General features: G+C 45.6%; 96 pseudogenes; all 96 read right to left on the reverse strand.

Annotated features, from left to right (window-relative positions):
* Positions 1–45: 45 nt before the first annotated feature.
* On the reverse strand, positions 46–164 carry LOC140099943 (5S ribosomal RNA; annotated as a pseudogene).
* A 251-nt stretch (positions 165–415) lies between these two features.
* Positions 416–534, reverse strand: LOC140081855 (5S ribosomal RNA; annotated as a pseudogene).
* A 70-nt stretch (positions 535–604) lies between these two features.
* Positions 605–723, reverse strand: LOC140090129 (5S ribosomal RNA; annotated as a pseudogene).
* Positions 724–793: 70 nt separating this feature from the next.
* On the reverse strand, positions 794–912 carry LOC140082106 (5S ribosomal RNA; annotated as a pseudogene).
* Positions 913–982: 70 nt separating this feature from the next.
* Positions 983–1,101, reverse strand: LOC140088164 (5S ribosomal RNA; annotated as a pseudogene).
* A 70-nt stretch (positions 1,102–1,171) lies between these two features.
* LOC140094930 (5S ribosomal RNA) lies at positions 1,172–1,290 on the reverse strand (annotated as a pseudogene).
* Positions 1,291–1,360: 70 nt separating this feature from the next.
* LOC140080549 (5S ribosomal RNA) lies at positions 1,361–1,479 on the reverse strand (annotated as a pseudogene).
* Positions 1,480–1,549: 70 nt separating this feature from the next.
* LOC140080551 (5S ribosomal RNA) lies at positions 1,550–1,668 on the reverse strand (annotated as a pseudogene).
* Positions 1,669–1,738: 70 nt separating this feature from the next.
* Positions 1,739–1,857, reverse strand: LOC140099944 (5S ribosomal RNA; annotated as a pseudogene).
* A 251-nt stretch (positions 1,858–2,108) lies between these two features.
* Positions 2,109–2,227, reverse strand: LOC140098145 (5S ribosomal RNA; annotated as a pseudogene).
* A 70-nt stretch (positions 2,228–2,297) lies between these two features.
* On the reverse strand, positions 2,298–2,416 carry LOC140091593 (5S ribosomal RNA; annotated as a pseudogene).
* A 70-nt stretch (positions 2,417–2,486) lies between these two features.
* LOC140092908 (5S ribosomal RNA) lies at positions 2,487–2,605 on the reverse strand (annotated as a pseudogene).
* A 251-nt stretch (positions 2,606–2,856) lies between these two features.
* Positions 2,857–2,975, reverse strand: LOC140080552 (5S ribosomal RNA; annotated as a pseudogene).
* Positions 2,976–3,226: 251 nt separating this feature from the next.
* Positions 3,227–3,345, reverse strand: LOC140081856 (5S ribosomal RNA; annotated as a pseudogene).
* A 251-nt stretch (positions 3,346–3,596) lies between these two features.
* LOC140081857 (5S ribosomal RNA) lies at positions 3,597–3,715 on the reverse strand (annotated as a pseudogene).
* Positions 3,716–3,785: 70 nt separating this feature from the next.
* On the reverse strand, positions 3,786–3,904 carry LOC140099945 (5S ribosomal RNA; annotated as a pseudogene).
* A 70-nt stretch (positions 3,905–3,974) lies between these two features.
* LOC140099947 (5S ribosomal RNA) lies at positions 3,975–4,093 on the reverse strand (annotated as a pseudogene).
* Positions 4,094–4,344: 251 nt separating this feature from the next.
* On the reverse strand, positions 4,345–4,463 carry LOC140081858 (5S ribosomal RNA; annotated as a pseudogene).
* Positions 4,464–4,533: 70 nt separating this feature from the next.
* On the reverse strand, positions 4,534–4,652 carry LOC140090130 (5S ribosomal RNA; annotated as a pseudogene).
* A 70-nt stretch (positions 4,653–4,722) lies between these two features.
* On the reverse strand, positions 4,723–4,841 carry LOC140082107 (5S ribosomal RNA; annotated as a pseudogene).
* Positions 4,842–4,911: 70 nt separating this feature from the next.
* On the reverse strand, positions 4,912–5,030 carry LOC140088166 (5S ribosomal RNA; annotated as a pseudogene).
* Positions 5,031–5,281: 251 nt separating this feature from the next.
* On the reverse strand, positions 5,282–5,400 carry LOC140086546 (5S ribosomal RNA; annotated as a pseudogene).
* Positions 5,401–5,470: 70 nt separating this feature from the next.
* Positions 5,471–5,589, reverse strand: LOC140088432 (5S ribosomal RNA; annotated as a pseudogene).
* A 70-nt stretch (positions 5,590–5,659) lies between these two features.
* LOC140082109 (5S ribosomal RNA) lies at positions 5,660–5,778 on the reverse strand (annotated as a pseudogene).
* A 70-nt stretch (positions 5,779–5,848) lies between these two features.
* LOC140088167 (5S ribosomal RNA) lies at positions 5,849–5,967 on the reverse strand (annotated as a pseudogene).
* A 70-nt stretch (positions 5,968–6,037) lies between these two features.
* On the reverse strand, positions 6,038–6,156 carry LOC140084962 (5S ribosomal RNA; annotated as a pseudogene).
* A 70-nt stretch (positions 6,157–6,226) lies between these two features.
* On the reverse strand, positions 6,227–6,345 carry LOC140099948 (5S ribosomal RNA; annotated as a pseudogene).
* A 70-nt stretch (positions 6,346–6,415) lies between these two features.
* On the reverse strand, positions 6,416–6,534 carry LOC140099949 (5S ribosomal RNA; annotated as a pseudogene).
* Positions 6,535–6,785: 251 nt separating this feature from the next.
* On the reverse strand, positions 6,786–6,904 carry LOC140099950 (5S ribosomal RNA; annotated as a pseudogene).
* Positions 6,905–6,974: 70 nt separating this feature from the next.
* Positions 6,975–7,093, reverse strand: LOC140091594 (5S ribosomal RNA; annotated as a pseudogene).
* Positions 7,094–7,344: 251 nt separating this feature from the next.
* LOC140085215 (5S ribosomal RNA) lies at positions 7,345–7,463 on the reverse strand (annotated as a pseudogene).
* Positions 7,464–7,714: 251 nt separating this feature from the next.
* Positions 7,715–7,833, reverse strand: LOC140095666 (5S ribosomal RNA; annotated as a pseudogene).
* Positions 7,834–7,903: 70 nt separating this feature from the next.
* On the reverse strand, positions 7,904–8,022 carry LOC140099951 (5S ribosomal RNA; annotated as a pseudogene).
* Positions 8,023–8,281: 259 nt separating this feature from the next.
* On the reverse strand, positions 8,282–8,400 carry LOC140099952 (5S ribosomal RNA; annotated as a pseudogene).
* A 70-nt stretch (positions 8,401–8,470) lies between these two features.
* LOC140089124 (5S ribosomal RNA) lies at positions 8,471–8,589 on the reverse strand (annotated as a pseudogene).
* Positions 8,590–8,659: 70 nt separating this feature from the next.
* On the reverse strand, positions 8,660–8,778 carry LOC140099954 (5S ribosomal RNA; annotated as a pseudogene).
* A 70-nt stretch (positions 8,779–8,848) lies between these two features.
* Positions 8,849–8,966, reverse strand: LOC140098365 (5S ribosomal RNA; annotated as a pseudogene).
* A 70-nt stretch (positions 8,967–9,036) lies between these two features.
* On the reverse strand, positions 9,037–9,154 carry LOC140087901 (5S ribosomal RNA; annotated as a pseudogene).
* Positions 9,155–9,224: 70 nt separating this feature from the next.
* On the reverse strand, positions 9,225–9,343 carry LOC140082296 (5S ribosomal RNA; annotated as a pseudogene).
* A 221-nt stretch (positions 9,344–9,564) lies between these two features.
* LOC140099955 (5S ribosomal RNA) lies at positions 9,565–9,683 on the reverse strand (annotated as a pseudogene).
* Positions 9,684–9,753: 70 nt separating this feature from the next.
* LOC140087486 (5S ribosomal RNA) lies at positions 9,754–9,872 on the reverse strand (annotated as a pseudogene).
* A 251-nt stretch (positions 9,873–10,123) lies between these two features.
* Positions 10,124–10,242, reverse strand: LOC140085216 (5S ribosomal RNA; annotated as a pseudogene).
* Positions 10,243–10,493: 251 nt separating this feature from the next.
* LOC140080553 (5S ribosomal RNA) lies at positions 10,494–10,612 on the reverse strand (annotated as a pseudogene).
* Positions 10,613–11,060: 448 nt separating this feature from the next.
* LOC140097578 (5S ribosomal RNA) lies at positions 11,061–11,179 on the reverse strand (annotated as a pseudogene).
* A 440-nt stretch (positions 11,180–11,619) lies between these two features.
* On the reverse strand, positions 11,620–11,738 carry LOC140092909 (5S ribosomal RNA; annotated as a pseudogene).
* Positions 11,739–11,808: 70 nt separating this feature from the next.
* LOC140091582 (5S ribosomal RNA) lies at positions 11,809–11,927 on the reverse strand (annotated as a pseudogene).
* A 70-nt stretch (positions 11,928–11,997) lies between these two features.
* On the reverse strand, positions 11,998–12,116 carry LOC140093286 (5S ribosomal RNA; annotated as a pseudogene).
* Positions 12,117–12,186: 70 nt separating this feature from the next.
* Positions 12,187–12,305, reverse strand: LOC140099956 (5S ribosomal RNA; annotated as a pseudogene).
* Positions 12,306–12,375: 70 nt separating this feature from the next.
* On the reverse strand, positions 12,376–12,494 carry LOC140082297 (5S ribosomal RNA; annotated as a pseudogene).
* A 70-nt stretch (positions 12,495–12,564) lies between these two features.
* Positions 12,565–12,683, reverse strand: LOC140085248 (5S ribosomal RNA; annotated as a pseudogene).
* A 70-nt stretch (positions 12,684–12,753) lies between these two features.
* Positions 12,754–12,872, reverse strand: LOC140080555 (5S ribosomal RNA; annotated as a pseudogene).
* A 70-nt stretch (positions 12,873–12,942) lies between these two features.
* Positions 12,943–13,061, reverse strand: LOC140085015 (5S ribosomal RNA; annotated as a pseudogene).
* Positions 13,062–13,312: 251 nt separating this feature from the next.
* LOC140091142 (5S ribosomal RNA) lies at positions 13,313–13,431 on the reverse strand (annotated as a pseudogene).
* A 70-nt stretch (positions 13,432–13,501) lies between these two features.
* Positions 13,502–13,620, reverse strand: LOC140081859 (5S ribosomal RNA; annotated as a pseudogene).
* Positions 13,621–13,690: 70 nt separating this feature from the next.
* Positions 13,691–13,809, reverse strand: LOC140080556 (5S ribosomal RNA; annotated as a pseudogene).
* A 70-nt stretch (positions 13,810–13,879) lies between these two features.
* Positions 13,880–13,998, reverse strand: LOC140088169 (5S ribosomal RNA; annotated as a pseudogene).
* A 70-nt stretch (positions 13,999–14,068) lies between these two features.
* Positions 14,069–14,187, reverse strand: LOC140084963 (5S ribosomal RNA; annotated as a pseudogene).
* Positions 14,188–14,257: 70 nt separating this feature from the next.
* Positions 14,258–14,376, reverse strand: LOC140099957 (5S ribosomal RNA; annotated as a pseudogene).
* A 70-nt stretch (positions 14,377–14,446) lies between these two features.
* Positions 14,447–14,565, reverse strand: LOC140082298 (5S ribosomal RNA; annotated as a pseudogene).
* Positions 14,566–14,635: 70 nt separating this feature from the next.
* Positions 14,636–14,754, reverse strand: LOC140099959 (5S ribosomal RNA; annotated as a pseudogene).
* Positions 14,755–14,824: 70 nt separating this feature from the next.
* LOC140087851 (5S ribosomal RNA) lies at positions 14,825–14,943 on the reverse strand (annotated as a pseudogene).
* Positions 14,944–15,013: 70 nt separating this feature from the next.
* On the reverse strand, positions 15,014–15,132 carry LOC140094931 (5S ribosomal RNA; annotated as a pseudogene).
* A 70-nt stretch (positions 15,133–15,202) lies between these two features.
* Positions 15,203–15,321, reverse strand: LOC140080557 (5S ribosomal RNA; annotated as a pseudogene).
* A 70-nt stretch (positions 15,322–15,391) lies between these two features.
* Positions 15,392–15,510, reverse strand: LOC140099960 (5S ribosomal RNA; annotated as a pseudogene).
* Positions 15,511–15,761: 251 nt separating this feature from the next.
* On the reverse strand, positions 15,762–15,880 carry LOC140091284 (5S ribosomal RNA; annotated as a pseudogene).
* A 70-nt stretch (positions 15,881–15,950) lies between these two features.
* Positions 15,951–16,069, reverse strand: LOC140091595 (5S ribosomal RNA; annotated as a pseudogene).
* Positions 16,070–16,139: 70 nt separating this feature from the next.
* On the reverse strand, positions 16,140–16,258 carry LOC140092910 (5S ribosomal RNA; annotated as a pseudogene).
* Positions 16,259–16,509: 251 nt separating this feature from the next.
* LOC140085561 (5S ribosomal RNA) lies at positions 16,510–16,628 on the reverse strand (annotated as a pseudogene).
* Positions 16,629–16,879: 251 nt separating this feature from the next.
* On the reverse strand, positions 16,880–16,998 carry LOC140081860 (5S ribosomal RNA; annotated as a pseudogene).
* Positions 16,999–17,068: 70 nt separating this feature from the next.
* LOC140099961 (5S ribosomal RNA) lies at positions 17,069–17,187 on the reverse strand (annotated as a pseudogene).
* Positions 17,188–17,619: 432 nt separating this feature from the next.
* Positions 17,620–17,738, reverse strand: LOC140081862 (5S ribosomal RNA; annotated as a pseudogene).
* Positions 17,739–17,808: 70 nt separating this feature from the next.
* LOC140099962 (5S ribosomal RNA) lies at positions 17,809–17,927 on the reverse strand (annotated as a pseudogene).
* A 251-nt stretch (positions 17,928–18,178) lies between these two features.
* Positions 18,179–18,297, reverse strand: LOC140081863 (5S ribosomal RNA; annotated as a pseudogene).
* Positions 18,298–18,367: 70 nt separating this feature from the next.
* LOC140090131 (5S ribosomal RNA) lies at positions 18,368–18,486 on the reverse strand (annotated as a pseudogene).
* Positions 18,487–18,556: 70 nt separating this feature from the next.
* Positions 18,557–18,675, reverse strand: LOC140082110 (5S ribosomal RNA; annotated as a pseudogene).
* A 70-nt stretch (positions 18,676–18,745) lies between these two features.
* On the reverse strand, positions 18,746–18,864 carry LOC140088170 (5S ribosomal RNA; annotated as a pseudogene).
* Positions 18,865–18,934: 70 nt separating this feature from the next.
* LOC140084964 (5S ribosomal RNA) lies at positions 18,935–19,053 on the reverse strand (annotated as a pseudogene).
* A 70-nt stretch (positions 19,054–19,123) lies between these two features.
* LOC140099963 (5S ribosomal RNA) lies at positions 19,124–19,242 on the reverse strand (annotated as a pseudogene).
* Positions 19,243–19,312: 70 nt separating this feature from the next.
* LOC140082300 (5S ribosomal RNA) lies at positions 19,313–19,431 on the reverse strand (annotated as a pseudogene).
* Positions 19,432–19,501: 70 nt separating this feature from the next.
* LOC140098285 (5S ribosomal RNA) lies at positions 19,502–19,620 on the reverse strand (annotated as a pseudogene).
* A 251-nt stretch (positions 19,621–19,871) lies between these two features.
* Positions 19,872–19,990, reverse strand: LOC140091285 (5S ribosomal RNA; annotated as a pseudogene).
* Positions 19,991–20,060: 70 nt separating this feature from the next.
* Positions 20,061–20,179, reverse strand: LOC140091596 (5S ribosomal RNA; annotated as a pseudogene).
* A 70-nt stretch (positions 20,180–20,249) lies between these two features.
* On the reverse strand, positions 20,250–20,368 carry LOC140092911 (5S ribosomal RNA; annotated as a pseudogene).
* A 70-nt stretch (positions 20,369–20,438) lies between these two features.
* LOC140081865 (5S ribosomal RNA) lies at positions 20,439–20,557 on the reverse strand (annotated as a pseudogene).
* Positions 20,558–20,627: 70 nt separating this feature from the next.
* On the reverse strand, positions 20,628–20,746 carry LOC140099965 (5S ribosomal RNA; annotated as a pseudogene).
* Positions 20,747–20,997: 251 nt separating this feature from the next.
* On the reverse strand, positions 20,998–21,116 carry LOC140081866 (5S ribosomal RNA; annotated as a pseudogene).
* A 70-nt stretch (positions 21,117–21,186) lies between these two features.
* On the reverse strand, positions 21,187–21,305 carry LOC140099966 (5S ribosomal RNA; annotated as a pseudogene).
* Positions 21,306–21,375: 70 nt separating this feature from the next.
* Positions 21,376–21,494, reverse strand: LOC140099967 (5S ribosomal RNA; annotated as a pseudogene).
* Positions 21,495–21,745: 251 nt separating this feature from the next.
* Positions 21,746–21,864, reverse strand: LOC140092215 (5S ribosomal RNA; annotated as a pseudogene).
* Positions 21,865–21,934: 70 nt separating this feature from the next.
* Positions 21,935–22,053, reverse strand: LOC140090133 (5S ribosomal RNA; annotated as a pseudogene).
* A 440-nt stretch (positions 22,054–22,493) lies between these two features.
* Positions 22,494–22,612, reverse strand: LOC140086548 (5S ribosomal RNA; annotated as a pseudogene).
* Positions 22,613–22,682: 70 nt separating this feature from the next.
* Positions 22,683–22,801, reverse strand: LOC140088433 (5S ribosomal RNA; annotated as a pseudogene).
* Positions 22,802–23,060: 259 nt separating this feature from the next.
* Positions 23,061–23,179, reverse strand: LOC140088171 (5S ribosomal RNA; annotated as a pseudogene).
* Positions 23,180–23,249: 70 nt separating this feature from the next.
* Positions 23,250–23,368, reverse strand: LOC140084965 (5S ribosomal RNA; annotated as a pseudogene).
* A 70-nt stretch (positions 23,369–23,438) lies between these two features.
* Positions 23,439–23,557, reverse strand: LOC140099968 (5S ribosomal RNA; annotated as a pseudogene).
* A 70-nt stretch (positions 23,558–23,627) lies between these two features.
* Positions 23,628–23,746, reverse strand: LOC140095981 (5S ribosomal RNA; annotated as a pseudogene).
* Between the last annotated feature and the right edge of the window lie 58 nt (positions 23,747–23,804).

The following is a 23,804-nucleotide window of genomic DNA, read 5'->3' on the forward strand; positions in this document are numbered from 1 at the left end:
TTTACTATCTCATAGAGAAACTAACACAATTTTCAGGTTCAAAAAGGTCAACGGAACTTGGGATTCCCAGCCAGTCTCCCATGCTGGTACTTGCCAAGCCTTAAGCTGCATTGCTGCTGCGATCTGACGAGAGCAGGCACATTCAGCTTAGAATGGCCGTTGACAGCAGCTGTTCAGTTTGAACCTTCTTTTACTATCTCATAGAGAAACTAACACAATTTTCAGGTTCAAAAAGGTCAACGGAACTTGGGATTCCCAGCCAGTCTCCCATGCTGGTACTTGCCAAGCCTTAAGCTGCTGCGATCTGACGAGAGCAGGCACATTCAGCTTAGAATGGCCGTTGACAGCAGCTGTTCAATTTGAACCTTCTTTTACTATCTCATAGAGAAACTAACACAATTTTCAGGTTCAAAAAGGTCAACAGAACTTGGGATTCCCAGCCAGTCTCCCATGCTGGTACTTGCCAAGCCTTAAGCTGCATTGCTGCTGCGATCTGACGAGAGCAGGCACATTCAGCTTAGAATGGCTGTTGACAGCAGCTGCCTAATTTCTACTTTCTTTTACTATCTCATAGAGAAACTAACACAATTTTCAGGTTCAAAAAGGTCAACGGAACTTGGGATTCCCAGCCAGTCTCCCATGCTGGTACTTGCCAAGCCTTAAGCTGCATTGCTGCTGCGATCTGACGAGAGCAGGCACATTCAGCTTAGAATGGCTGTTGACAGCAGCTGTTCAATTTGAACCTTCTTTTACTATCTCATAGAAAAACTAGCACAATTTTCAGGTTCAAAAAAGTCAACAGAACTTGGGATTCCCAGCCAGTCTCCCATGCTGGTACTTGCCAAGCCTTAAGCTGCATTGCTGCTGCGATCTGACGAGAGCAGGCACATTCAGCTTAGAATGGCCGTTGACAGCAGCTGTTCAATTTGAACCTTCTTTTACTATCTCATAGAGAAACTAACACAATTTTCAGGTTCAAAAAGGTCAACGGAACTTGGGATTCCCAGCCAGTCTCCCCTGCTGGTACTTGCCAAGCCTTAAGCTGCATTGCTGCTGCGATCTGACGAGAGCAGGCACATTCAGCTTAGAATGGCCGTTGACAGCAGCTGTTCAATTTGAACCTTCTTTTACCATCTTTGACAGAGAAACTAACAATTTTCAGGTTCAAAAAGGTCAACGGAACTTGGGATTCCCAGCCAGTCTCCCATGCTTGTACTTGCCAAGCCTTAAGCTGCATTGTTGCTGCGATCTGACGAGAGCACGCACATTCAGCTTAGAATGGCCGTTGACAGCAGCTGTTCAATTTGAACCTTCTTTTACTATCTCATAGAGAAACTAACACAATTTTCAGGTTCAAAAAGGTCAACAGAACTTGGGATTCCCAGCCAGTCTCCCATGCTGGTACTTGCCAAGCCTTAAGCTGCATTGCTGCTGCGATCTGACGAGAGCAGGCACATTCAGCTTAGAATGGCCGTTGACAGCAGCTGTTCAATTTGAACCTTCTTTTACTATCTCATAGAGAAACTAACACAATTTTCAGGTTCAAAAAGGTCAACAGAACTTGGGATTCCCAGCCAGTCTCCCATGCTGGTACTTGCCAAGCCTTAAGCTGCATTGCTGCTGCGATCTGACGAGAGCAGGCACATTCAGCTTAGAATGGCCGTTGACAGAAGCTGTTCAATTTGAACTTTCTTTTACTATCTCATAGAAAAACTAACACAATTTTCAGGTTCAAAAAGGTCAACGGAACTTGGGATTCCCAGCCAGTCTCCCATGCTGGTACTTGCCAAGCCTTAAGCTGCATTGCTGCTGCGATCTGACGAGAGCAGGCACATTCAGCTTAGAATGGCCGTTGACAGCAGCTGTTCAATTTGAACCTTCTTTTACTATCTCATAGAGAAACTAACACAATTTTCAGGTTCAAAAAGGTCAATGGAACTTGGGATTCCCAGCCAGTCTCCCATGCTGGTACTTGCCAAGCCTTAAGCTGCTGCGATCTGACGAGAGCAGGCACATTCAGCTTAGAATGGCTGTTGACAGCAGCTGTTCAATTTGAACCTTCTTTTACTATCTCATAGAGAAACTAACTCAATTTTCAGGTTCAAAAAGATCAACGGAACTTGTGATTCCCAGCCAGTCTCCCATGCTGGTACTTGCCAAGCCTTAAGCTGCATTGCTGCTGTGATCTGACGAGAGCAGGCACATTCAGCTTAGAATGGCCGTTGACAGCAGCTGTTCAGTTTGAACCTTCTTTTACTATCTCATAGAGAAACTAACACAATTTTCAGGTTCAAAAAGGTCAACGGAACTTGGGATTCCCAGCCAGTCTCCCATGCTGGTACTTGCCAAGCCTTAAGCTGCAATGCTGCTGCGATCTGACGAGAGCAGGCACATTCAGCTTAGAATGGCCGTTGACAGCAGCTGTTCAATTTGAACCTTCTTTTACTATCTCATAGAGAAACTAACACAATTTTCAGGTTCAAAAAGGTCAACAGAACTTGGGATTCCCAGCCAGTCTCCCATGCTGTTACTTGCCAAGCCTTAAGCTGCATTGCTGCTGCGATCTGACGAGAGCAGGCACATTCAGCTTAGAATGGCCGTTGACAGCAGCTGTTCAGTTTGAACCTTCTTTTACTATCTCATAGAGAAACTAACACAATTTTCAGGTTCAAAAAGGTCAACGGAACTTGGGATTCCCAGCCAGTCTCCCATGCTGGTACTTGCCAAGCCTTAAGCTGCTGCGATCTGATGAGAGCAGGCACATTCAGCTTAGAATGGCCGTTGACAGCAGCTGTTCAATTTGAACCTTCTTTTACTATCTCATAGAGAAACTAACACAATTTTCAGGTTCAAAAAGGTCAACAGAACTTGGGATTCCCAGCCAGTCTCCCATGCTGGTACTTGCCAAGCCTTAAGCTGCATTGCTGCTGCGATCTGACGAGAGCAGGCACATTCAGCTTAGAATGGCCGTTGACAGCAGCTGTTCAATTTGAACCTTCTTTTACTATCTCATAGAGAAACTAACACAATTTTCAGGTTCAAAAAGGTCAACGGAACTTGGGATTCCCAGCCAGTCTCCCATGCTGGTACTTGCCAAGCCTTAAGCTGCTGCGATCTGACGAGAGCAGGCACATTCAGCTTAGAATGGCCGTTGACAGCAGCTGTTCAATTTGAACCTTCTTTTACTATCTCATAGAGAAACTAACACAATTTTCAGGTTCAAAAAGGTCAACAGAACTTGGGATTCCCAGCCAGTCTCCCATGCTGGTACTTGCCAAGCCTTAAGCTGCATTGCTGCTGCGATCTGACGAGAGCAGGCACATTCAGCTTAGAATGGCTGTTGACAGCAGCTGTTCAATTTGAACCTTCTTTTACTATCTCATAGAGAAACTAACACAATTTTCAGGTTCAAAAAGGTCAACGGAACTTGGGATTCCCAGCCAGTCTCCCATGCTGGTACTTGCCAAGCCTTAAGCTGCTGCGATCTGATGAGAGCAGGCACATTCAGCTTAGAATGGCCGTTGACAGCAGCTGTTCAGTTTGAACCTTCTTTTACTATCTCATAGAGAAACTAACACAATTTTCAGGTTCAAAAAGGTCAACAGAACTTGGGATTCCCAGCCAGTCTCCCATGCTGGTACTTGCCAAGCCTTAAGCTGCATTGCTGCTGCGATCTGACGAGAGCAGGCACATTCAGCTTAGAATGGCTGTTGACAGCAGCTGCCTAATTTCTACTTTCTTTTACTATCTCATAGAGAAACTAACACAATTTTCAGGTTCAAAAAGGTCAACGGAACTTGGGATTCCCAGCCAGTCTCCCATGCTGGTACTTGCCAAGCCTTAAGCTGCATTGCTGCTGCGATCTGACGAGAGCAGGCACATTCAGCTTAGAATGGCCGTTGACAGCAGCTGTTCAATTTGAACCTTCTTTTACTATCTCATAGAGAAACTAACACAATTTTCAGGTTCAAAAAGGTCAACGGAACTTGGGATTCCCAGCCAGTCTCCCATGCTGGTACTTGCCAAGCCTTAAGCTGCATTGCTGCTGCGATCTGACGAGAGCAGGCACATTCAGCTTAGAATGGCCGTTGACAGCAGCTGTTCAGTTTGAACCTTCTTTTACTATCTCATAGAGAAACTAACACAATTTTCAGGTTCAAAAAGGTCAACGGAACTTGGGATTCCCAGCCAGTCTCCCATGCTGGTACTTGCCAAGCCTTAAGCTGCTGCGATCTGACGAGAGCAGGCACATTCAGCTTAGAATGGCCATTGACAGCAGCTGTTCAATTTGAACCTTCTTTTACTATCTCATAGAGAAACTAACACAATTTTCAGGTTCAAAAAGGTCAACAGAACTTGGGATTCCCAGCCAGTCTCCCATGCTGGTACTTGCCAAGCCTTAAGCTGCATTGCTGCTGCGATCTGACGAGAGCAGGCACATTCAGCTTAGAATGGCTGTTGACAGCAGCTGCCTAATTTCTACTTTCTTTTACTATCTCATAGAGAAACTAACACAATTTTCAGGTTCAAAAAGGTCAACGGAACTTGGGATTCCCAGCCAGTCTCCCATGCTGGTACTTGCCAAGCCTTAAGCTGCATTGCTGCTGCGATCTGACGAGAGCAGGCACATTCAGCTTAGAATGGCTGTTGACAGCAGCTGTTCAATTTGAACCTTCTTTTACAATCTCATAGAAAAACTAGCACAATTTTCAGGTTCAAAAAAGTCAACAGAACTTGGGATTCCCAGCCAGTCTCCCATGCTGGTACTTGCCAAGCCTTAAGCTGCATTGCTGCTGCGATCTGACGAGAGCAGGCACATTCAGCTTAGAATGGCCGTTGACAGCAGCTGTTCAATTTGAACCTTCTTTTACTATCTCATAGAGAAACTAACACAATTTTCAGGTTCAAAAAGGTCAACGGAACTTGGGATTCCCAGCCAGTCTCCCCTGCTGGTACTTGCCAAGCCTTAAGCTGCATTGCTGCTGCGATCTGACGAGAGCAGGCACATTCAGCTTAGAATGGCCGTTGACAGCAGCTGTTCAGTTTGAACCTTCTTTTACTATCTCATAGAGAAACTAACACAATTTTCAGGTTCAAAAAGGTCAACGGAACTTGGGATTCCCAGCCAGTCTCCCATGCTGGTACTTGCCAAGCCTTAAGCTGCTGCGATCTGACGAGAGCAGGCACATTCAGCTTAGAATGGCCGTTGACAGCAGCTGTTCAATTTGAACCTTCTTTTACTATCTCATAGAGAAACTAACACAATTTTCAGGTTCAAAAAGGTCAACAGAACTTGGGATTCCCAGCCAGTCTCCAATGCTGGTACTTGCCAAGCCTTAAGCTGCATTGCTGCTGCGATCTGACGAGAGCAGGCACATTCAGCTTAGAATGGCTGTTGACAGCAGCTGCCTAATTTCTACTTTCTTTTACTATCTCATAGAGAAACTAACACAATTTTCAGGTTCAAAAAGGTCAACGGAACTTGGAATTCCCAGCCAGTCTCCCATGCTGGTACTTGCCAAGCCTTAAGCTGCATTGCTGCTGCGATCTGACGAGAGCAGGCACATTCAGCTTAGAATGGCTGTTGACAGCAGCTGTTCAATTTGAACCTTCTTTTACTATCTCATAGAAAAACTAGCACAATTTTCAGGTTCAAAAAAGTCAACAGAACTTGGGATTCCCAGCCAGTCTCCCATGCTGGTACTTGCCAAGCCTTAAGCTGCATTGCTGCTGCGATCTGACGAGAGCAGGCACATTCAGCTTAGAATGGCCGTTGACAGCAGCTGTTCAATTTGAACCTTCTTTTACTATCTCATAGAGAAACTAACACAATTTTCAGGTTCAAAAAGGTCAACGGAACTTGGGATTCCCAGCCAGTCTCCCCTGCTGGTACTTGCCAAGCCTTAAGCTGCATTGCTGCTGCGATCTGACGAGAGCAGGCACATTCAGCTTAGAATGGCCGTTGACAGCAGCTGTTCAGTTTGAACCTTCTTTTACTATCTCATAGAGAAACTAACACAATTTTCAGGTTCAAAAAGGTCAACGGAACTTGGGATTCCCAGCCAGTCTCCCATGCTGGTACTTGCCAAGCCTTAAGCTACATTGCTGCTGCGATCTGACGAGAGCAGGCACATTCAGCTTAGAATGGCCGTTGACAGCAGCTGTTCAATTTGAACCTTCTTTTACCATCTTTGACAGAGAAACTAACAATTTTCAGGTTCAAAAAGGTCAACGGAACTTGGGATTCCCAGCCAGTCTCCCATGCTGGTACTTGCCAAGCCTTAAGCTGCATTGCTGCTGCGATCTGACGAGAGCAGGCACATTCAGCTTAGAATGGCCGTTGACAGCAGCTGTTCAATTTGAACCTTCTTTTACTATCTCATAGAGAAACTAACACAATTTTCAGGTTCAAAAAGGTCAACGGAACTTGGGATTCCCAGCCAGTCTCCCATGCTGGTACTTGCCAAGCCTTAAGCTGCATTGCTGCTGCGATCTGACGAGAGCAGGCACATTCAGCTTAGAATGGCCGTTGACAGCATCTGTTCAATTTGAACCTTCTTTTACTATCTCATAGAGAAACTAACACAATTTTCAGGTTCAAAAAGGTCAACGGAACTTGGGATTCCCAGCCAGTCTCCCATGCTGGTACTTGCCAAGCCTTAAGCTGCTGCGCTCTGACGAGAGCAGGCACATTCAGCTTAGAATGGCTGTTGACAGCAGCTGTTCAATTTGAACCTTCTTTTACTATCTCATAGAGAAACTAACACAATTTTCAGGTTCAAAAAGGTCAACGGAACTTGGGATTCCCAGCCAGTCTCCCATGCTGGTACTTGCCAAGCCTTAAGCTGCATTGCTGCTGCGATCTGACGAGAGCAGGCACATTCAGCTTAGAATGGCCGTTGACAGCAGCTGTTCAGTTTGAACCTTCTTTTACTATCTCATAGAGAAACTAACACAATTTTCAGGTTCAAAAAGGTCAACGGAACTTGGGATTCCCAGCCAGTCTCCCATGCTGGTACTTGCCAAGCCTTAAGCTGCAATGCTGCTGCGATCTGACGAGAGCAGGCACATTCAGCTTAGAATGGCCGTTGACAGCAGCTGTTCAATTTGAACCTTCTTTTACTATCTCATAGAGAAACTAACACAATTTTCAGGTTCAAAAAGGTCAACGGAACTTGGGATTCCCAGCCAGTCTCCCATGCTGGTACTTGCCAAGCCTTAAGCTGCTGCGATCTGACGAGAGCAGGCACATTCAGCTTAGAATGGCTGTTGACAGCAGCTGTTCAATTTGAACCTTCTTTTACTATCTCATAGAGAAACTAACACAATTTTCAGGTTCAAAAAGGTCGACGGAACTTGGGATTCCCAGCCAGTCTCCCATGCTGGTACTTGCCAAGCCTTAAGCTGCATTGCTGCTGCGATCTGACGAGAGCAGGCACATTCAGCTTAGAATGGCCGTTGACAGCAGCTGTTCAGTTTGAACCTTCTTTTACTATCTCATAGAGAAACTAACACAATTTTCAGGTTCAAAAAGGTCAACGGAACTTGGGATTCCCAGCCAGTCTCCCATGCTGGTACTTGCCAAGCCTTAAGCTGCTGCGATCTGACAAGAGCAGGCACATTCAGCTTAGAATGGCCGTTGACAGCAGCTGTTCAATTTGAACCTTCTTTTACTATCTCATAGAGAAACTAACACAATTTTCAGGTTCAAAAAGGTCAACAGAACTTGGGATTCCCAGCCAGTCTCCCATGCTGGTACTTGCAAAGCCTTAAGCTGCATTGCTGCTGCGATCTGATGAGAGCAGGCTCATTCAGCTTAGAATGGCCGTTGACAGCCGCTGTTCAATTTGAACCTTCTTTTACTATCTCATAGAGAAACTAACACAATTTTCAGGTTCAAAAAGGTCAACGGAACTTGGGATTCCCAGCCAGTCTCCCATGCTGGTACTTGCCAAGCCTTAAGCTGCATTGCTGCTGCGATCTGACGAGAGCAGGCACATTCAGCTTAGAATGGCCGTTGACAGCAGCTGTTCAGTTTGAACCTTCTTTTACTATCTCATAGAGAAACTAACACAATTTTCAGGTTCAAAGAGGTCAACGGAACTTGGGATTCGCAGCCAGTCTCCCATGCTGGTACTTGCCAAGCCTTAAGCCGCATTGCTGCTGTGATCCGACAAGAGCACGCACATTCAGCTTATAATGGCCGTTGACAGCAGCTGTTCAATTTGAACCTTCTTTTACTATCTCATAGAGAAACTAACACAATTTTCAGGTTCAAAAAGGTCAACGGAACTTGGGATTCCCAGCCAGTCTCCCATGCTGGTACTTGCCAAGCCTTAAGCTGCATTGCTGCTGCGATCTGACGAGAGCAGGCACATTCAGCTTAGAATGGCCGTTGACAGCAGCTGTTCAATTTGAACCTTCTTTTACCATCTTTGACAGAGAAACTAACAATTTTCAGGTTCAAAAAGGTCAACAGAACTTGGGATTCCCAGCCAGTCTCCCATGCTGGTACTTGCCAAGCCTTAAGCTGCATTGCTGCTGCGATCTGACGAGAGCAGACACATTCAGCTTAGAATGGCCGTTGACAGCAGCTGTTCAATTTGAACCTTCTTTTACCATCTTTGACAGAGAAACTAACAATTTTCAGATTCAAAAAGGTCAACGGAACTTGGGATTCCCAGCCAGTCTCCCATGCTGGTACTTGCCAAGCCTTAAGCTGCATTGCTGCTGCGATCTGACGAGAGCAGGCACATTCAGCTTAGAATGGCCGTTGACAGCAGCTGTTCAATTTGAACCTTCTTTTACTATCCCATAGAGAAACTAACACAATTTTCAGGTTCAAAAAGGTCAACGGAACTTGGGATTCCCAGCAGTCTCCCATGCTGGTACTTGCCAAGCCTTAAGCTGCATTGCTGCTGCGATTTGACGAGAGCAGGCACATTCAGCTTAGAATGGCCGTTGACAGCAGCTGTTCAATTTGAACCTTCTTTTACTATCCCATAGAGAAACTAACACAATTTTCAGGTTCAAAAAGGTCAACGGAACTTGGGATTCCCAGCAGTCTCCCATGCTGGTACTTGCCAAGCCTTAAGCTGCATTGCTGCTGCGATCTGACGAGAGCAGGCACATTCAGCTTAGAATGGCCGTTGACAGCAGCTGTTCAATTTGAACCTTCTTTTACTATCTCATAGAGAAACTAACACAATTTTCAGGTTCAAAAAGGTCAACGGAACTTGGGATTCCCAGCCAGTCTCCCATGCTGGTACTTGCCAAGCCTTAAGCTACATTGCTGCTGCGATCTGATGAGAGCAGGCACATTCAGCTTAGAATGGCCGTTGACAGCAGCTGTTCAATTTGAACCTTCTTTTACTATCTCATAGAGAAACTAACACAATTTTCAGGTTCAAAAAGGTCAACGGAACTTGGGATTCCCAGCCAGTCTCCCATGCTGGTACTTGCCAAGCCTTAAGCTGCATTGCTGCTGCGATCTGACGAGAGCAGGCACATTCAGCTTCTTTTACCATCTTTGACAGAGAAACTAACAATTTTCAGGTTCAAAAAGGTCAACGGAACTTGGGATTCCCAGCCAGTCTCCCATGCTGGTACTTGCCAAGCCTTAAGCTGCATTGCTGCTGCGATCTGACGAGAGCAGGCACATTCAGCTTAGAATGGCCGTTGACAGCAGCTGTTCAATTTGAACCTTCTTTTACTATCCCATAGAGAAACTAACACAATTTTCAGGTTCAAAAAGGTTAACGGAACTTGGGATTCCCAGCCAGTCTCCCATGCTGGTACTTGCCAAGCCTTAAGCTGCATTGCTACTGCGATCTGACGAGAGCAGGCACATTCAGCTTAGAATGGCCGTTGACAGCAGCTGTTCAATTTGAACCTTCTTTTACTATCTCATAGAGAAACTAACACAATTTTCAGGTTCAAAAAGGTCAACGGAACTTGGGATTCCCAGCCAGTCTCCCATGCTGGTACTTGCCAAGCCTTAAGCTGCTGCGATCTGACGAGAGCAGGCACATTCAGCTTAGAATGGCTGTTGACAGCAGCTGTTCAATTTGAACCTTCTTTTACTATCTCATAGAGAAACTAACACAATTTTCAGGTTCAAAAAGGTCGACGGAACTTGGGATTCCCAGCCAGTCTCCCATGCTGGTACTTGCCAAGCCTTAAGCTGCATTGCTGCTGCGATCTGACGAGAGCAGGCACATTCAGCTTAGAATGGCCGTTGACAGCAGCTGTTCAGTTTGAACCTTCTTTTACTATCTCATAGAGAAACTAACACAATTTTCAGGTTCAAAAAGGTCAACGGAACTTGGGATTCCCAGCCAGTCTCCCATGCTGGTACTTGCCAAGCCTTAAGCTGCTGCGATCTGATGAGAGCAGGCACATTCAGCTTAGAATGGCCGTTGACAGCAGCTGTTCAATTTGAACCTTCTTTTACTATCTCATAGAGAAACTAACACAATTTTCAGGTTCAAAAAGGTCAACAGAACTTGGGATTCCCAGCCAGTCTCCCATGCTGGTACTTGCCAAGCCTTAAGCTGCATTGCTGCTGCGATCTGACGAGAGCAGGCACATTCAGCTTAGAATGGCCGTTGACAGCAGCTGTTCAGTTTGGACCTTCTTTTACTATCTCATAGAGAAACTAACACAATTTTCAGGTTCAAAAAGGTCAACGGAACTTGGGATTCGCAGCCAGTCTCCCATGCTGGTACTTGCCAAGCCTTAAGCTGCATCGCTGCTGTGATCCGACAAGAGCACGCGCATTCAGCTTAGAATGGCCGTTGACAGCAGCTGTTCAATTTGAACCTTCTTTTACTATCTCATAGAGAAACTAACACAATTTTCAGGTTCAAAAAGGTCAATAGAACTTGGGATTCCCAGCCAGTCTCCCATGCTGGTACTTGCCAAGCCTTAAGCTGCAATGCTGCTGCGATCTGACGAGAGCAGGCACATTCAGCTTAGAATGGCCGTTGACAGCAGCTGTTCAATTTGAACCTTCTTTTACTATCTCATAGAGAAACTAACACAATTTTCAGGTTCAAAAAGGTCAACAGAACTTGGGATTCCCAGCCAGTCTCCCATGCTGTTACTTGCCAAGCCTTAAGCTGCATTGCTGCTGCGATCTGACGAGAGCAGGCACATTCAGCTTAGAATGGCCGTTGAAAGCAGCTGCTCAATTTGAACCTTCTTTTACTATCTCATAGAGAAACTAACACAATTTTCAGGTTCAAAAAGGTCAACGGAACTTGGGATTCCCAGCCAGTCTCCCATGCTGGTACTTGCCAAGCCTTAAGCTGCTGCGATCTGATGAGAGCAGGCACATTCAGCTTAGAATGGCCGTTGACAGCAGCTGTTCAATTTGAACCTTCTTTTACTATCTCATAGAGAAACTAACACAATTTTCAGGTTCAAAAAGGTCAACGGAACTTGGGATTCACAGCCAGTCTCCCATGCTGGTACTTGCCAAGCCTTAAGCTGCATCGCTGCTGTGATCCGACAAGAGCACGCGCATTCAGCTTAGAATGGCCGTTGACAGCAGCTGTTCAATTTGAACCTTCTTTTACTATCTCATAGAGAAACTAACACAATTTTCAGGTTCAAAAAGGTCAACAGAACTTGGGATTCCCAGCCAGTCTCCCATGCTGTTACTTGCCAAGCCTTAAGCTGCATTGCTGCTGCGATCTGACGAGAGCAGGCACATTCAGCTTAGAATGGCCGTTGACAGCAGCTGTTCAATTTGAACCTTCTTTTACTATCTCATAGAGAAACTAACACAATTTTCAGGTTCAAAAAGGTCAACGGAATTTGGGATTCCCAGCCAGTCTCCCATGCTGGTACTTGCCAAGCCTTAAGCTGCATTGCTGCTGCGATCTGACGAGAGCAGGCACATTCAGCTTAGAATGGCCGTTGACAGCAGCTGTTCAGTTTGAACCTTCTTTTACTATCTCATAGAGAAACTAACACAATTTTCAGGTTCAAAAAGGTCAACGGAACTTGGGATTCCCAGCCAGTCTCCCATGCTGGTACTTGCCAAGCCTTAAGCTACATTGCTGTTGCGATCTGACGAGAGCAGGCACATTCAGCTTAGAATGGCCGTTGACAGCAGCTGTTCAATTTGAACCTTCTTTTACCATCTTTGACAGAGAAACTAACAATTTTCAGGTTCAAAAAGGTCAACGGAACTTGGGATTCCCAGCCAGTCTCCCATGCTGGTACTTGCCAAGCCTTAAGCTGCATTGCTGCTGCGATCTGACGAGAGCAGGCACATTCAGCTTAGAATGGCCGTTGACAGCAGCTGTTCAATTTGAACCTTCTTTTACTATCTCATAGAGAAACTAACACAATTTTCAGGTTCAAAAAGGTCAACGGAACTTGGGATTCCCAGCCAGTCTCCCATGCTGGTACTTGCCAAGCCTTAAGCTACATTGCTGCTGCGATCTGATGAGAGCAGGCACATTCAGCTTAGAATGGCCGTTGACAGCAGCTGTTCAATTTGAACCTTCTTTTACGATCTTTGACAGAGAAACTAACAATTTTCAGGTTCAAAAAGGTCAACGGAACTTGGGATTCCCAGCCAGTCTCCCATGCTTGTACTTGCCAAGCCTTAAGCTGCATTGTTGCTGCGATCTGACGAGAGCAGGCACATTCAGCTTAGAATGGCCGTTGACAGCAGCTGTTCAATTTGAACCTTCTTTTACTATCTCATAGAGAAACTAACACAATTTTCAGGTTCAAAAAGGTCAACAGAACTTGGGATTCCCAGCCAGTCTCCCATGCTGGTACTTGCCAAGCCTTAAGCTGCATTGCTGCTGCGATCTGACGAGAGCAGGCACATTCAGCTTAGAATGGCCGTTGACAGCAGCTGTTCAATTTGAACCTTCTTTTACTATCTCATAGAGAAACTAACACAATTTTCAGGTTCAAAAAGGTCAACGGAACTTGTGATTCCCAGCCAGTCTCCCATGCTGGTACTTGCCAAGCCTTAAGCTGCATTGCTGCTGCGATCTGACGAGAGCAGGCACATTCAGCTTAGAATGGCCGTTGACAGCAGCTGTTCAGTTTGAACCTTCTTTTACTATCTCATAGAGAAACTAACACAATTTTCAGGTTCAAAAAGGTCAACGGAACTTGGGATTCCCAGCCAGTCTCCCATGCTGGTACTTGCCAAGCCTTAAGCTGCTGCGATCTGATGAGAGCAGGCACATTCAGCTTAGAATGGCCGTTGACAGCAGCTGTTCAATTTGAACCTTCTTTTACTATCTCATAGAGAAACTAACACAATTTTCAGGTTCAAAAAGGTCAACAGAACTTGGGATTCCCAGCCAGTCTCCCATGCTGGTACTTGCCAAGCCTTAAGCTTCATTGTTGCTGCGATCTGACGAGAGCAGGCACATTCAGCTTAGAATGGCCGTTGACAGCAGCTGTTCAGTTTGAACCTTCTTTTACTATCTCATAGAGAAACTAACACAATTTTCAGGTTCAAAAAGGTCAACAGAACTTGGGATTCCCAGCCAGTCTCCCATGCTGGTACTTGCCAAGCCTTAAGCTGCATTGCTGCTGCGATCTGACGAGAGCAGGCACATTCAGCTTAGAATGGCTGTTGACAGCAGCTGTTCAATTTGAACCTTCTTTTACTATCTCATAGAAAAACTAGCACAATTTTCAGGTTCAAAAAGGTCAACAGAACTTGGGATTCCCAGCCAGTCTCCCATGCTGGTACTTGCCAAGCCTTAAGCTGCATTGCTGCTGCGATCTGACGAGAGCAGGCACATTCAGCTTAGAATGGCCGTTGACAGCAGCTGTTCAATTTGAACCTTCTTTTACTATCTCATAGAGAAACTAACACAATTTTCAGGTTCAAAAAGGTCAACGGAACTTGGGATTCCCAGCCAGTCTCCCCTGCTGGTACTTGCCAAGCCTTAAGCTGCATTGCTGCTGCGATCTGACGAGAGCAGGCACATTCAGCTTAGAATGGCCGTTGACAGCAGCTGTTCAGTTTGAACCTTCTTTTACTATCTCATAGAGAAACTAACACAATTTTCAGGTTCAAAAAGGTCAACGGAACTTGGGATTCCCAGCCAGTCTCCCATGCTGGTACTTGCCAAGCCTTAAGCTACATTGCTGCTGCGATCTGACGAGAGCAGGCACATTCAGCTTAGAATGGCCGTTGACAGCAGCTGTTCAATTTGAACCTTCTTTTACCATCTTTGACAGAGAAACTAACAATTTTCAGGTTCAAAAAGGTCAACGGAACTTGGGATTCCCAGCCAGTCTCCCATGCTGGTACTTGCCAAGCCTTAAGCTGCATTGCTGCTGCGATCTGACGAGAGCAGGCACATTCAGCTTAGAATGGCCGTTGACAGCAGCTGTTCAATTTGAACCTTCTTTTACTATCTCATAGAGAAACTAACACAATTTTCAGGTTCAAAAAGGTCAACGGAACTTGGGATTCCCAGCCAGTCTCCCATGCTGGTACTTGCCAAGCCTTAAGCTACATTGCTGCTGCGATCTGATGAGAGCAGGCACATTCAGCTTAGAATGGCCGTTGACAGCAGCTGTTCAATTTGAACCTTCTTTTACCATCTTTGACAGAGAAACTAACAATTTTCAGGTTCAAAAAGGTCAACGGAACTTGGGATTCCCAGCCAGTCTCCCATGCTGGTACTTGCCAAGCCTTAAGCTGCATTGCTGCTGCGATCTGACGAGAGCAGGCACATTCAGCTTAGAATGGCCGTTGACAGCAGCTGTTCAATTTGAACCTTCTTTTACTATCTCATAGAGAAACTAACACAATTTTCAGGTTCAAAAAGGTCAACGGAACTTGGGATTCCCAGCCAGTCTCCCATGCTGGTACTTGCCAAGCCTTAAGCTGCATTGCTGCTGCGATCTGATGAGAGCAGGCACATTCAGCTTAGAATGGCCGCTGCCAGCAGCTGTTCAATTTGAACCTTCTTTTACCATCTTTGACAGAGAAACTAACAATTTTCAGGTTCAAAAAGGTCAACGGAACTTGGGATTCCCAGCCAGTCTCCCATGCTTGTACTTGCCAAGCCTTAAGCTGCATTGTTGCTGCGATCTGACGAGAGCACGCACATTCAGCTTAGAATGGCCGTTGACAGCAGCTGTTCAATTTGAACCTTCTTTTACTATCTCATAGAGAAACTAACACAATTTTCAGGTTCAAAAAGGTCAACAGAACTTGGGATTCCCAGCCAGTCTCCCATGCTGGTACTTGCCAAGCCTTAAGCTGCATTGCTGCTGCGATCTGACGAGAGCAGGCACATTCAGCTTAGAATGGCCGTTGACAGAAGCTGTTCAATTTGAACTTTCTTTTACTATCTCATAGAAAAACTAACACAATTTTCAGGTTCAAAAAGGTCAACGGAACTTGGGATTCCCAGCCAGTCTCCCATGCTGGTACTTGCCAAGCCTTAAGCTGCATTGCTGCTGCGATCTGACGAGAGCAGGCACATTCAGCTTAGAATGGCCGTTGACAGCAGCTGTTCAATTTGAACCTTCTTTTACTATCTCATAGAGAAACTAACACAATTTTCAGGTTCAAAAAGGTCAATGGAACTTGGGATTCCCAGCCAGTCTCCCATGCTGGTATTTGCCAAGCCTTAAGCTGCTGCGATCTGACGAGAGCAGGCACATTCAGCTTAGAATGGCTGTTGACAGCAGCTGTTCAATTTGAACCTTCTTTTACTATCTCATAGAGAAACTAACACAATTTTCAGGTTCAAAAAGATCAACGGAACTTGTGATTCCCAGCCAGTCTCCCATGCTGGTACTTGCCAAGCCTTAAGCTGCATTGCTGCTGCGATCTGACGAGAGCAGGCACATTCAGCTTAGAATGGCCGTTGACAGCAGCTGTTCAGTTTGAACCTTCTTTTACTATCTCATAGAGAAACTAACACAATTTTCAGGTTCAAAAAGGTCAACGGAACTTGGGATTCCCAGCCAGTCTCCCATGCTGGTACTTGCCAAGCCTTAAGCTGCAATGCTGCTGCGATCTGACGAGAGCAGGCACATTCAGCTTAGAATGGCCGTTGACAGCAGCTGTTCAATTTGAACCTTCTTTTACTATCTCATAGAGAAACTAACACAATTTTCAGGTTCAAAAAGGTCAACAGAACTTGGGATTCCCAGCCAGTCTCCCATGCTGTTACTTGCCAAGCCTTAAGCTGCATTGCTGCTGCGATCTGACGAGAGCAGGCACATTCAGCTTAGAATGGCCGTTGACAGCAGCTGTTCAGTTTGAACCTTCTTTTACTATCTCATAGAGAAACTAACACAATTTTCAGGTTCAAAAAGGTCAACGGAACTTGGGATTCCCAGCCAGTCTCCCATGCTGGTACTTGCCAAGCCTTAAGCTGCTGCGATCTGATGAGAGCAGGCACATTCAGCTTAGAATGGCCGTTGACAGCAGCTGTTCAATTTGAACCTTCTTTTACTATCTCATAGAGAAACTAACACAATTTTCAGGTTCAAAAAGGTCAACAGAACTTGGGATTCCCAGCCAGTCTCCCATGCTGGTACTTGCCAAGTCTTAAGCTGCATTGCTGCTGCGATCTGACGAGAGCAGGCACATTCAGCTTAGAATGGCCGTTGACAGCAGCTGTTCAATTTGAACCTTCTTTTACTATCTCATAGAGAAACTAACACAATTTTCAGGTTCAAAAAGGTCAACGGAACTTGGGATTCCCAGCCAGTCTCCCATGCTGGTACTTGCCAAGCCTTAAGCTGCTGCGATCTGACGAGAGCAGGCACATTCAGCTTAGAATGGCCGTTGACAGCAGCTGTTCAATTTGAACCTTCTTTTACTATCTCATAGAGAAACTAACACAATTTTCAGGTTCAAAAAGGTCAACAGAACTTGGGATTCCCAGCCAGTCTCCCATGCTGGTACTTGCCAAGCCTTAAGCTGCATTGCTGCTGCGATCTGACGAGAGCAGGCACATTCAGCTTAGAATGGCTGTTGACAGCAGCTGTTCAATTTGAACCTTCTTTTACTATCTTATAGAGAAACTAACACAATTTTCAGGTTCAAAAAGGTCAACGGAACTTGGGATTCCCAGCCAGTCTCCCATGCTGGTACTTGCCAAGCCTTAAGCTGCATTGCTGCTGCGATCTGACGAGAGCAGGCACATTCAGCTTAGAATGGCCGTTGACAGCAGCTGTTCAGTTTGAACCTTCTTTTACTATCTCATAGAGAAACTAACACAATTTTCAGGTTCAAAAAGGTCAACGGAACTTGGGATTCCCAGCCAGTCTCCCATGCTGGTACTTGCCAAGCCTTAAGCTGCTGCGATCTGATGAGAGCAGGCACATTCAGCTTAGAATGGCCGTTGACAGCAGCTGTTCAGTTTGAACCTTCTTTTACTATCTCATAGAGAAACTAACACAATTTTCAGGTTCAAAAAGGTCAACGGAACTTGGGATTCCCAGCCAGTCTCCCATGCTGGTACTTGCCAAGCCTTAAGCTGCTGCGATCTGATGAGAGCAGGCACATTCAGCTTAGAATGGCCGTTGACAGCAGCTGTTCAGTTTGAACCTTCTTTTACTATCTCATAGAGAAACTAACACAATTTTCAGGTTCAAAAAGGTCAACAGAACTTGGGATTCCCAGCCAGTCTCCCATGCTGGTACTTGCCAAGCCTTAAGCTGCATTGCTGCTGCGATCTGACGAGAGCAGGCACATTCAGCTTAGAATGGCTGTTGACAGCAGCTGCCTAATTTCTACTTTCTTTTACTATCTCATAGAGAAACTAACACAATTTTCAGGTTCAAAAAGGTCAACGGAACTTGGGATTCCCAGCCAGTCTCCCATGCTGGTACTTGCCAAGCCTTAAGCTGCATTGCTGCTGCGATCTGACGAGAGCAGGCACATTCAGCTTAGAATGGCCGTTGACAGCAGCTGTTCAATTTGAACCTTCTTTTACTATCTCATAGAGAAACTAACACAATTTTCAGGTTCAAAAAGGTCAACGGAACTTGGGATTCCCAGCCAGTCTCCCATGCTGGTACTTGCCAAGCCTTAAGCTGCTGCGATCTGACGAGAGCAGGCACATTCAGCTTAGAATGGCCGTTGACAGCAGCTGTTCAATTTGAACCTTCTTTTACTATCTCATAGAGAAACTAACACAATTTTCAGGTTCAAAAAGGTCAACAGAACTTGGGATTCCCAGCCAGTCTCCCATGCTGGTACTTGCCAAGCCTTAAGCTGCATTGCTGCTGCGATCTGACGAGAGCAGGCACATTCAGCTTAGAATGGCTGTTGACAGCAGCTGCCTAATTTCTACTTTCTTTTACTATCTCATAGAGAAACTAACACAATTTTCAGGTTCAAAAAGGTCAACGGAACTTGGGATTCCCAGCCAGTCTCCCATGCTGGTACTTGCCAAGCCTTAAGCTGCATTGCTGCTGCGATCTGACGAGAGCAGGCACATTCAGCTTAGAATGGCTGTTGACAGCAGCTGTTCAATTTGAACCTTCTTTTACTATCTCATAGAAAAACTAGCACAATTTTCAGGTTCAAAAAAGTCAACAGAACTTGGGATTCCCAGCCAGTCTCCCATGCTGGTACTTGCCAAGCCTTAAGCTGCATTGCTGCTGCGATCTGACGAGAGCAGGCACATTCAGCTTAGAATGGCCGTTGACAGCAGCTGTTCAATTTGAACCTTCTTTTACTATCTCATAGAGAAACTAACACAATTTTCAGGTTCAAAAAGGTCAACGGAACTTGGGATTCCCAGCCAGTCTCCCCTGCTGGTACTTGCCAAGCCTTAAGCTGCATTGCTGCTGCGATCTGACGAGAGCAGGCACATTCAGCTTAGAATGGCCGTTGACAGCAGCTGTTCAGTTTGAACCTTCTTTTACTATCTCATAGAGAAACTAACACAATTTTCAGGTTCAAAAAGGTCAACGGAACTTGGGATTCCCAGCCAGTCTCCCATGCTGGTACTTGCCAAGCCTTAAGCTACATTGCTGCTGCGATCTGACGAGAGCAGGCACATTCAGCTTAGAATGGCCGTTGACAGCAGCTGTTCAATTTGAACCTTCTTTTACCATCTTTGACAGAGAAACTAACAATTTTCAGGTTCAAAAAGGTCAACGGAACTTGGGATTCCCAGCCAGTCTCCCATGCTGGTACTTGCCAAGCCTTAAGCTGCATTGCTGCTGCGATCTGACGAGAGCAGGCACATTCAGCTTAGAATGGCCGTTGACAGCAGCTGTTCAATTTGAACCTTCTTTTACTATCTCATAGAGAAACTAACACAATTTTCAGGTTCAAAAAGGTCAACGGAACTTGGGATTCCCAGCCAGTCTCCCATGCTGGTACTTGCCAAGCCTTAAGCTACATTGCTGCTGCGATCTGATGAGAGCAGGCACATTCAGCTTAGAATGGCCGTTGACAGCAGCTGTTCAATTTGAACCTTCTTTTACTATCTCATAGAGAAACTAACACAATTTTCAGGTTCAAAAAGGTCAACGGAACTTGGGATTCCCAGCCAGTCTCCCATGCTGGTACTTGCCAAGACTTAAGCTGCATTGCTGCTGCGATCTGACGAGAGCAGGCACATTCAGCTTAGAATGGCCGCTGCCAGCAGCTGTTCAATTTGAACCTTCTTTTACCATCTTTGACAGAGAAACTAACAATTTTCAGGTTCAAAAAGGTCAACGGAACTTGGGATTCCCAGCCAGTCTCCCATGCTGGTACTTGCCAAGCCTTAAGCTGCTGCGATCTGACGAGAGCAGGCACATTCAGCTTAGAATGGCTGTTGACAGCAGCTGTTCAATTTGAACCTTCTTTTACTATCTCATAGAGAAACTAACTCAATTTTCAGGTTCAAAAAGATCAACGGAACTTGTGATTCCCAGCCAGTCTCCCATGCTGGTACTTGCCAAGCCTTAAGCTGCATTGCTGCTGCGATCTGACGAGAGCAGGCACATTCAGCTTAGAATGGCCGTTGACAGCAGCTGTTCAGTTTGAACCTTCTTTTACTATCTCATAGAGAAACTAACACAATTTTCAGGTTCAAAAAGGTCAACGGAACTTGGGATTCCCAGCCAGTCTCCCATGCTGGTACTTGCCAAGCCTTAAGCTGCAATGCTGCTGCGATCTGACGAGAGCAGGCACATTCAGCTTAGAATGGCCGTTGACAGCAGCTGTTCAATTTGAACCTTCTTTTACTATCTCATAGAGAAACTAACACAATTTTCAGGTTCAAAAAGGTCAACAGAACTTGGGATTCCCAGCCAGTCTCCCATGCTGTTACTTGCCAAGCCTTAAGCTGCATTGCTGCTGCGATCTGACGAGAGCAGGCACATTCAGCTTAGAATGGCCGTTGACAGCAGCTGTTCAGTTTGAACCTTCTTTTACTATCTCATAGAGAAACTAACACAATTTTCAGGTTCAAAAAGGTCAACAGAACTTGGGATTCCCAGCCAGTCTCCCATGCTGGTACTTGCCAAGCCTTAAGCTGCATTGCTGCTGCGATCTGACGAGAGCAGGCACATTCAGCTTAGAATGGCTGTTGACAGCAGCTGTTCAATTTGAACCTTCTTTTACTATCTTATAGAGAAACTAACACAATTTTCAGGTTCAAAAAGGTCAACGGAACTTGGGATTCCCAGCCAGTCTCCCATGCTGGTACTTGCCAAGCCTTAAGCTGCATTGCTGCTGCGATCTGACGAGAGCAGGCACATTCAGCTTAGAATGGCCGTTGACAGCAGCTGTTCAGTTTGAACCTTCTTTTACTATCTCATAGAGAAACTAACACAATTTTCAGGTTCAAAAAGGTCAACGGAACTTGGGATTCCCAGCCAGTCTCCCATGCTGGTACTTGCCAAGCCTTAAGCTGCTGCGATCTGATGAGAGCAGGCACATTCAGCTTAGAATGGCCGTTGACAGCAGCTGTTCAGTTTGAACCTTCTTTTACTATCTCATAGAGAAACTAACACAATTTTCAGGTTCAAAAAGGTCAACAGAACTTGGGATTCCCAGCCAGTCTCCCATGCTGGTACTTGCCAAGCCTTAAGCTGCATTGCTGCTGCGATCTGACGAGAGCAGGCACATTCAGCTTAGAATGGCTGTTGACAGCAGCTGCCTAATTTCTACTTTCTTTTACTATCTCATAGAGAAACTAACACAATTTTCAGGTTCAAAAAGGTCAACGGAACTTGGGATTCCCAGCCAGTCTCCCATGCTGGTACTTGCCAAGCCTTAAGCTGCATTGCTGCTGCGATCTGACGAGAGCAGGCACATTCAGCTTAGAATGGCCGTTGACAGCAGCTGTTCAATTTGAACCTTCTTTTACTATCTCATAGAGAAACTAACACAATTTTCAGGTTCAAAAAGGTCAACGGAACTTGGGATTCCCAGCCAGTCTCCCATGCTGGTACTTGCCAAGCCTTAAGCTGCATTGCTGCTGCGATCTGACGAGAGCAGGCACATTCAGCTTAGAATGGCCGTTGACAGCAGCTGTTCAGTTTGAACCTTCTTTTACTATCTCATAGAGAAACTAACACAATTTTCAGGTTCAAAAAGGTCAACGGAACTTGGGATTCCCAGCCAGTCTCCCATGCTGGTACTTGCCAAGCCTTAAGCTGCTGCGATCTGACGAGAGCAGGCACATTCAGCTTAGAATGGCCATTGACAGCAGCTGTTCAATTTGAACCTTCTTTTACTATCTCATAGAGAAACTAACACAATTTTCAGGTTCAAAAAGGTCAACAGAACTTGGGATTCCCAGCCAGTCTCCCATGCTGGTACTTGCCAAGCCTTACGCTGCATTGCTGCTGCGATCTGACGAGAGCAGGCACATTCAGCTTAGAATGGCTGTTGACAGCAGCTGCCTAATTTCTACTTTCTTTTACTATCTCATAGAGAAACTAACACAATTTTCAGGTTCAAAAAGGTCAACGGAACTTGGGATTCCCAGCCAGTCTCCCATGCTGGTACTTGCCAAGCCTTAAGCTGCATTGCTGCTGCGATCTGACGAGAGCAGGCACATTCAGCTTAGAATGGCTGTTGACAGCAGCTGTTCAATTTGAACCTTCTTTTACTATCTCATAGAAAAACTAGCACAATTTTCAGGTTCAAAAAAGTCAACAGAACTTGGGATTCCCAGCCAGTCTCCCATGCTGGTACTTGCCAAGCCTTAAGCTGCATTGCTGCTGCGATCTGACGAGAGCAGGCACATTCAGCTTAGAATGGCCGTTGACAGCAGCTGTTCAATTTGAACCTTCTTTTACTATCTCATAGAGAAACTAACACAATTTTCAGGTTCAAAAAGGTCAACAGAACTTGGGATTCCCAGCCAGTCTCCCATGCTGGTACTTGCCAAGCCTTAAGCTGCTGCGATCTGACGAGAGCAGGCACATTCAGCTTAGAATGGCCGTTGACAGCAGCTGTTCAATTTGAACCTTCTTTTACTATCTCATAGAGAAACTAACACAATTTTCAGGTTCAAAAAGGTCAACAGAACTTGGGATTCCCAGCCAGTCTCCAATGCTGGTACTTGCCAAGCCTTAAGCTGCATTGCTGCTGCGATCTGACGAGAGCAGGCACATTCAGCTTAGAATGGCTGTTGACAGCAGCTGCCTAATTTCTACTTTCTTTTACTATCTCATAGAGAAACTAACACAATTTTCAGGTTCAAAAAGGTCAACGGAACTTGGAATTCCCAGCCAGTCTCCCATGCTGGTACTTGCCAAGCCTTAAGCTGCATTGCTGCTGCGATCTGACGAGAGCAGGCACATTCAGCTTAGAATGGCTGTTGACAGCAGCTGTTCAATTTGAACCTTCTTTTACTATCTCATAGAAAAACTAGCACAATTTTCAGGTTCAAAAAAGTCAACAGAACTTGGGATTCCCAGCCAGTCTCCCATGCTGGTACTTGCCAAGCCTTAAGCTGCATTGCTGCTGCGATCTGACGAGAGCAGGCACATTCAGCTTAGAATGGCCGTTGACAGCAGCTGTTCAATTTGAACCTTCTTTTACTATCTCATAGAGAAACTAACACAATTTTCAGGTTCAAAAAGGTCAACGGAACTTGGGATTCCCAGCCAGTCTCCCCTGCTGGTACTTGCCAAGCCTTAAGCTGCATTGCTGCTGCGATCTGACGAGAGCAGGCACATTCAGCTTAGAATGGCCGTTGACAGCAGCTGTTCAGTTTGAACCTTCTTTTACTATCTCATAGAGAAACTAACACAATTTTCAGGTTCAAAAAGGTCAACGGAACTTGGGATTCCCAGCCAGTCTCCCATGCTGGTACTTGCCAAGCCTTAAGCTACATTGCTGCTGCGATCTGACGAGAGCAGGCACATTCAGCTTAGAATGGCCGTTGACAGCAGCTGTTCAATTTGAACCTTCTTTTACCATCTTTGACAGAGAAACTAACAATTTTCAGGTTCAAAAAGGTCAACGGAACTTGGGATTCCCAGCCAGTCTCCCATGCTGGTACTTGCCAAGCCTTAAGCTGCATTGCTGCTGCGATCTGACGAGAGCAGGCACATTCAGCTTAGAATGGCCGTTGACAGCAGCTGTTCAATTTGAACCTTCTTTTACTATCTCATAGAGAAACTAACACAATTTTCAGGTTCAAAAAGGTCAACGGAACTTGGGATTCCCAGCCAGTCTCCCATGCTGGTACTTGCCAAGCCTTAAGCTGCATTGCTGCTGCGATATGACGAGAGCAGGCACATTCAGCTTAGAATGGCCGTTGACAGCAGCTGTTCAATTTGAACTTTCTTTTACTATCTCATAGAAAAACTAACACAATTTA

The sequence above is a fragment of the Engystomops pustulosus genome, chromosome 9 (assembly GCF_040894005.1).
Source record: "Engystomops pustulosus chromosome 9, aEngPut4.maternal, whole genome shotgun sequence".
NCBI classification, from domain to species: domain Eukaryota; kingdom Metazoa; phylum Chordata; class Amphibia; order Anura; family Leptodactylidae; genus Engystomops; species Engystomops pustulosus.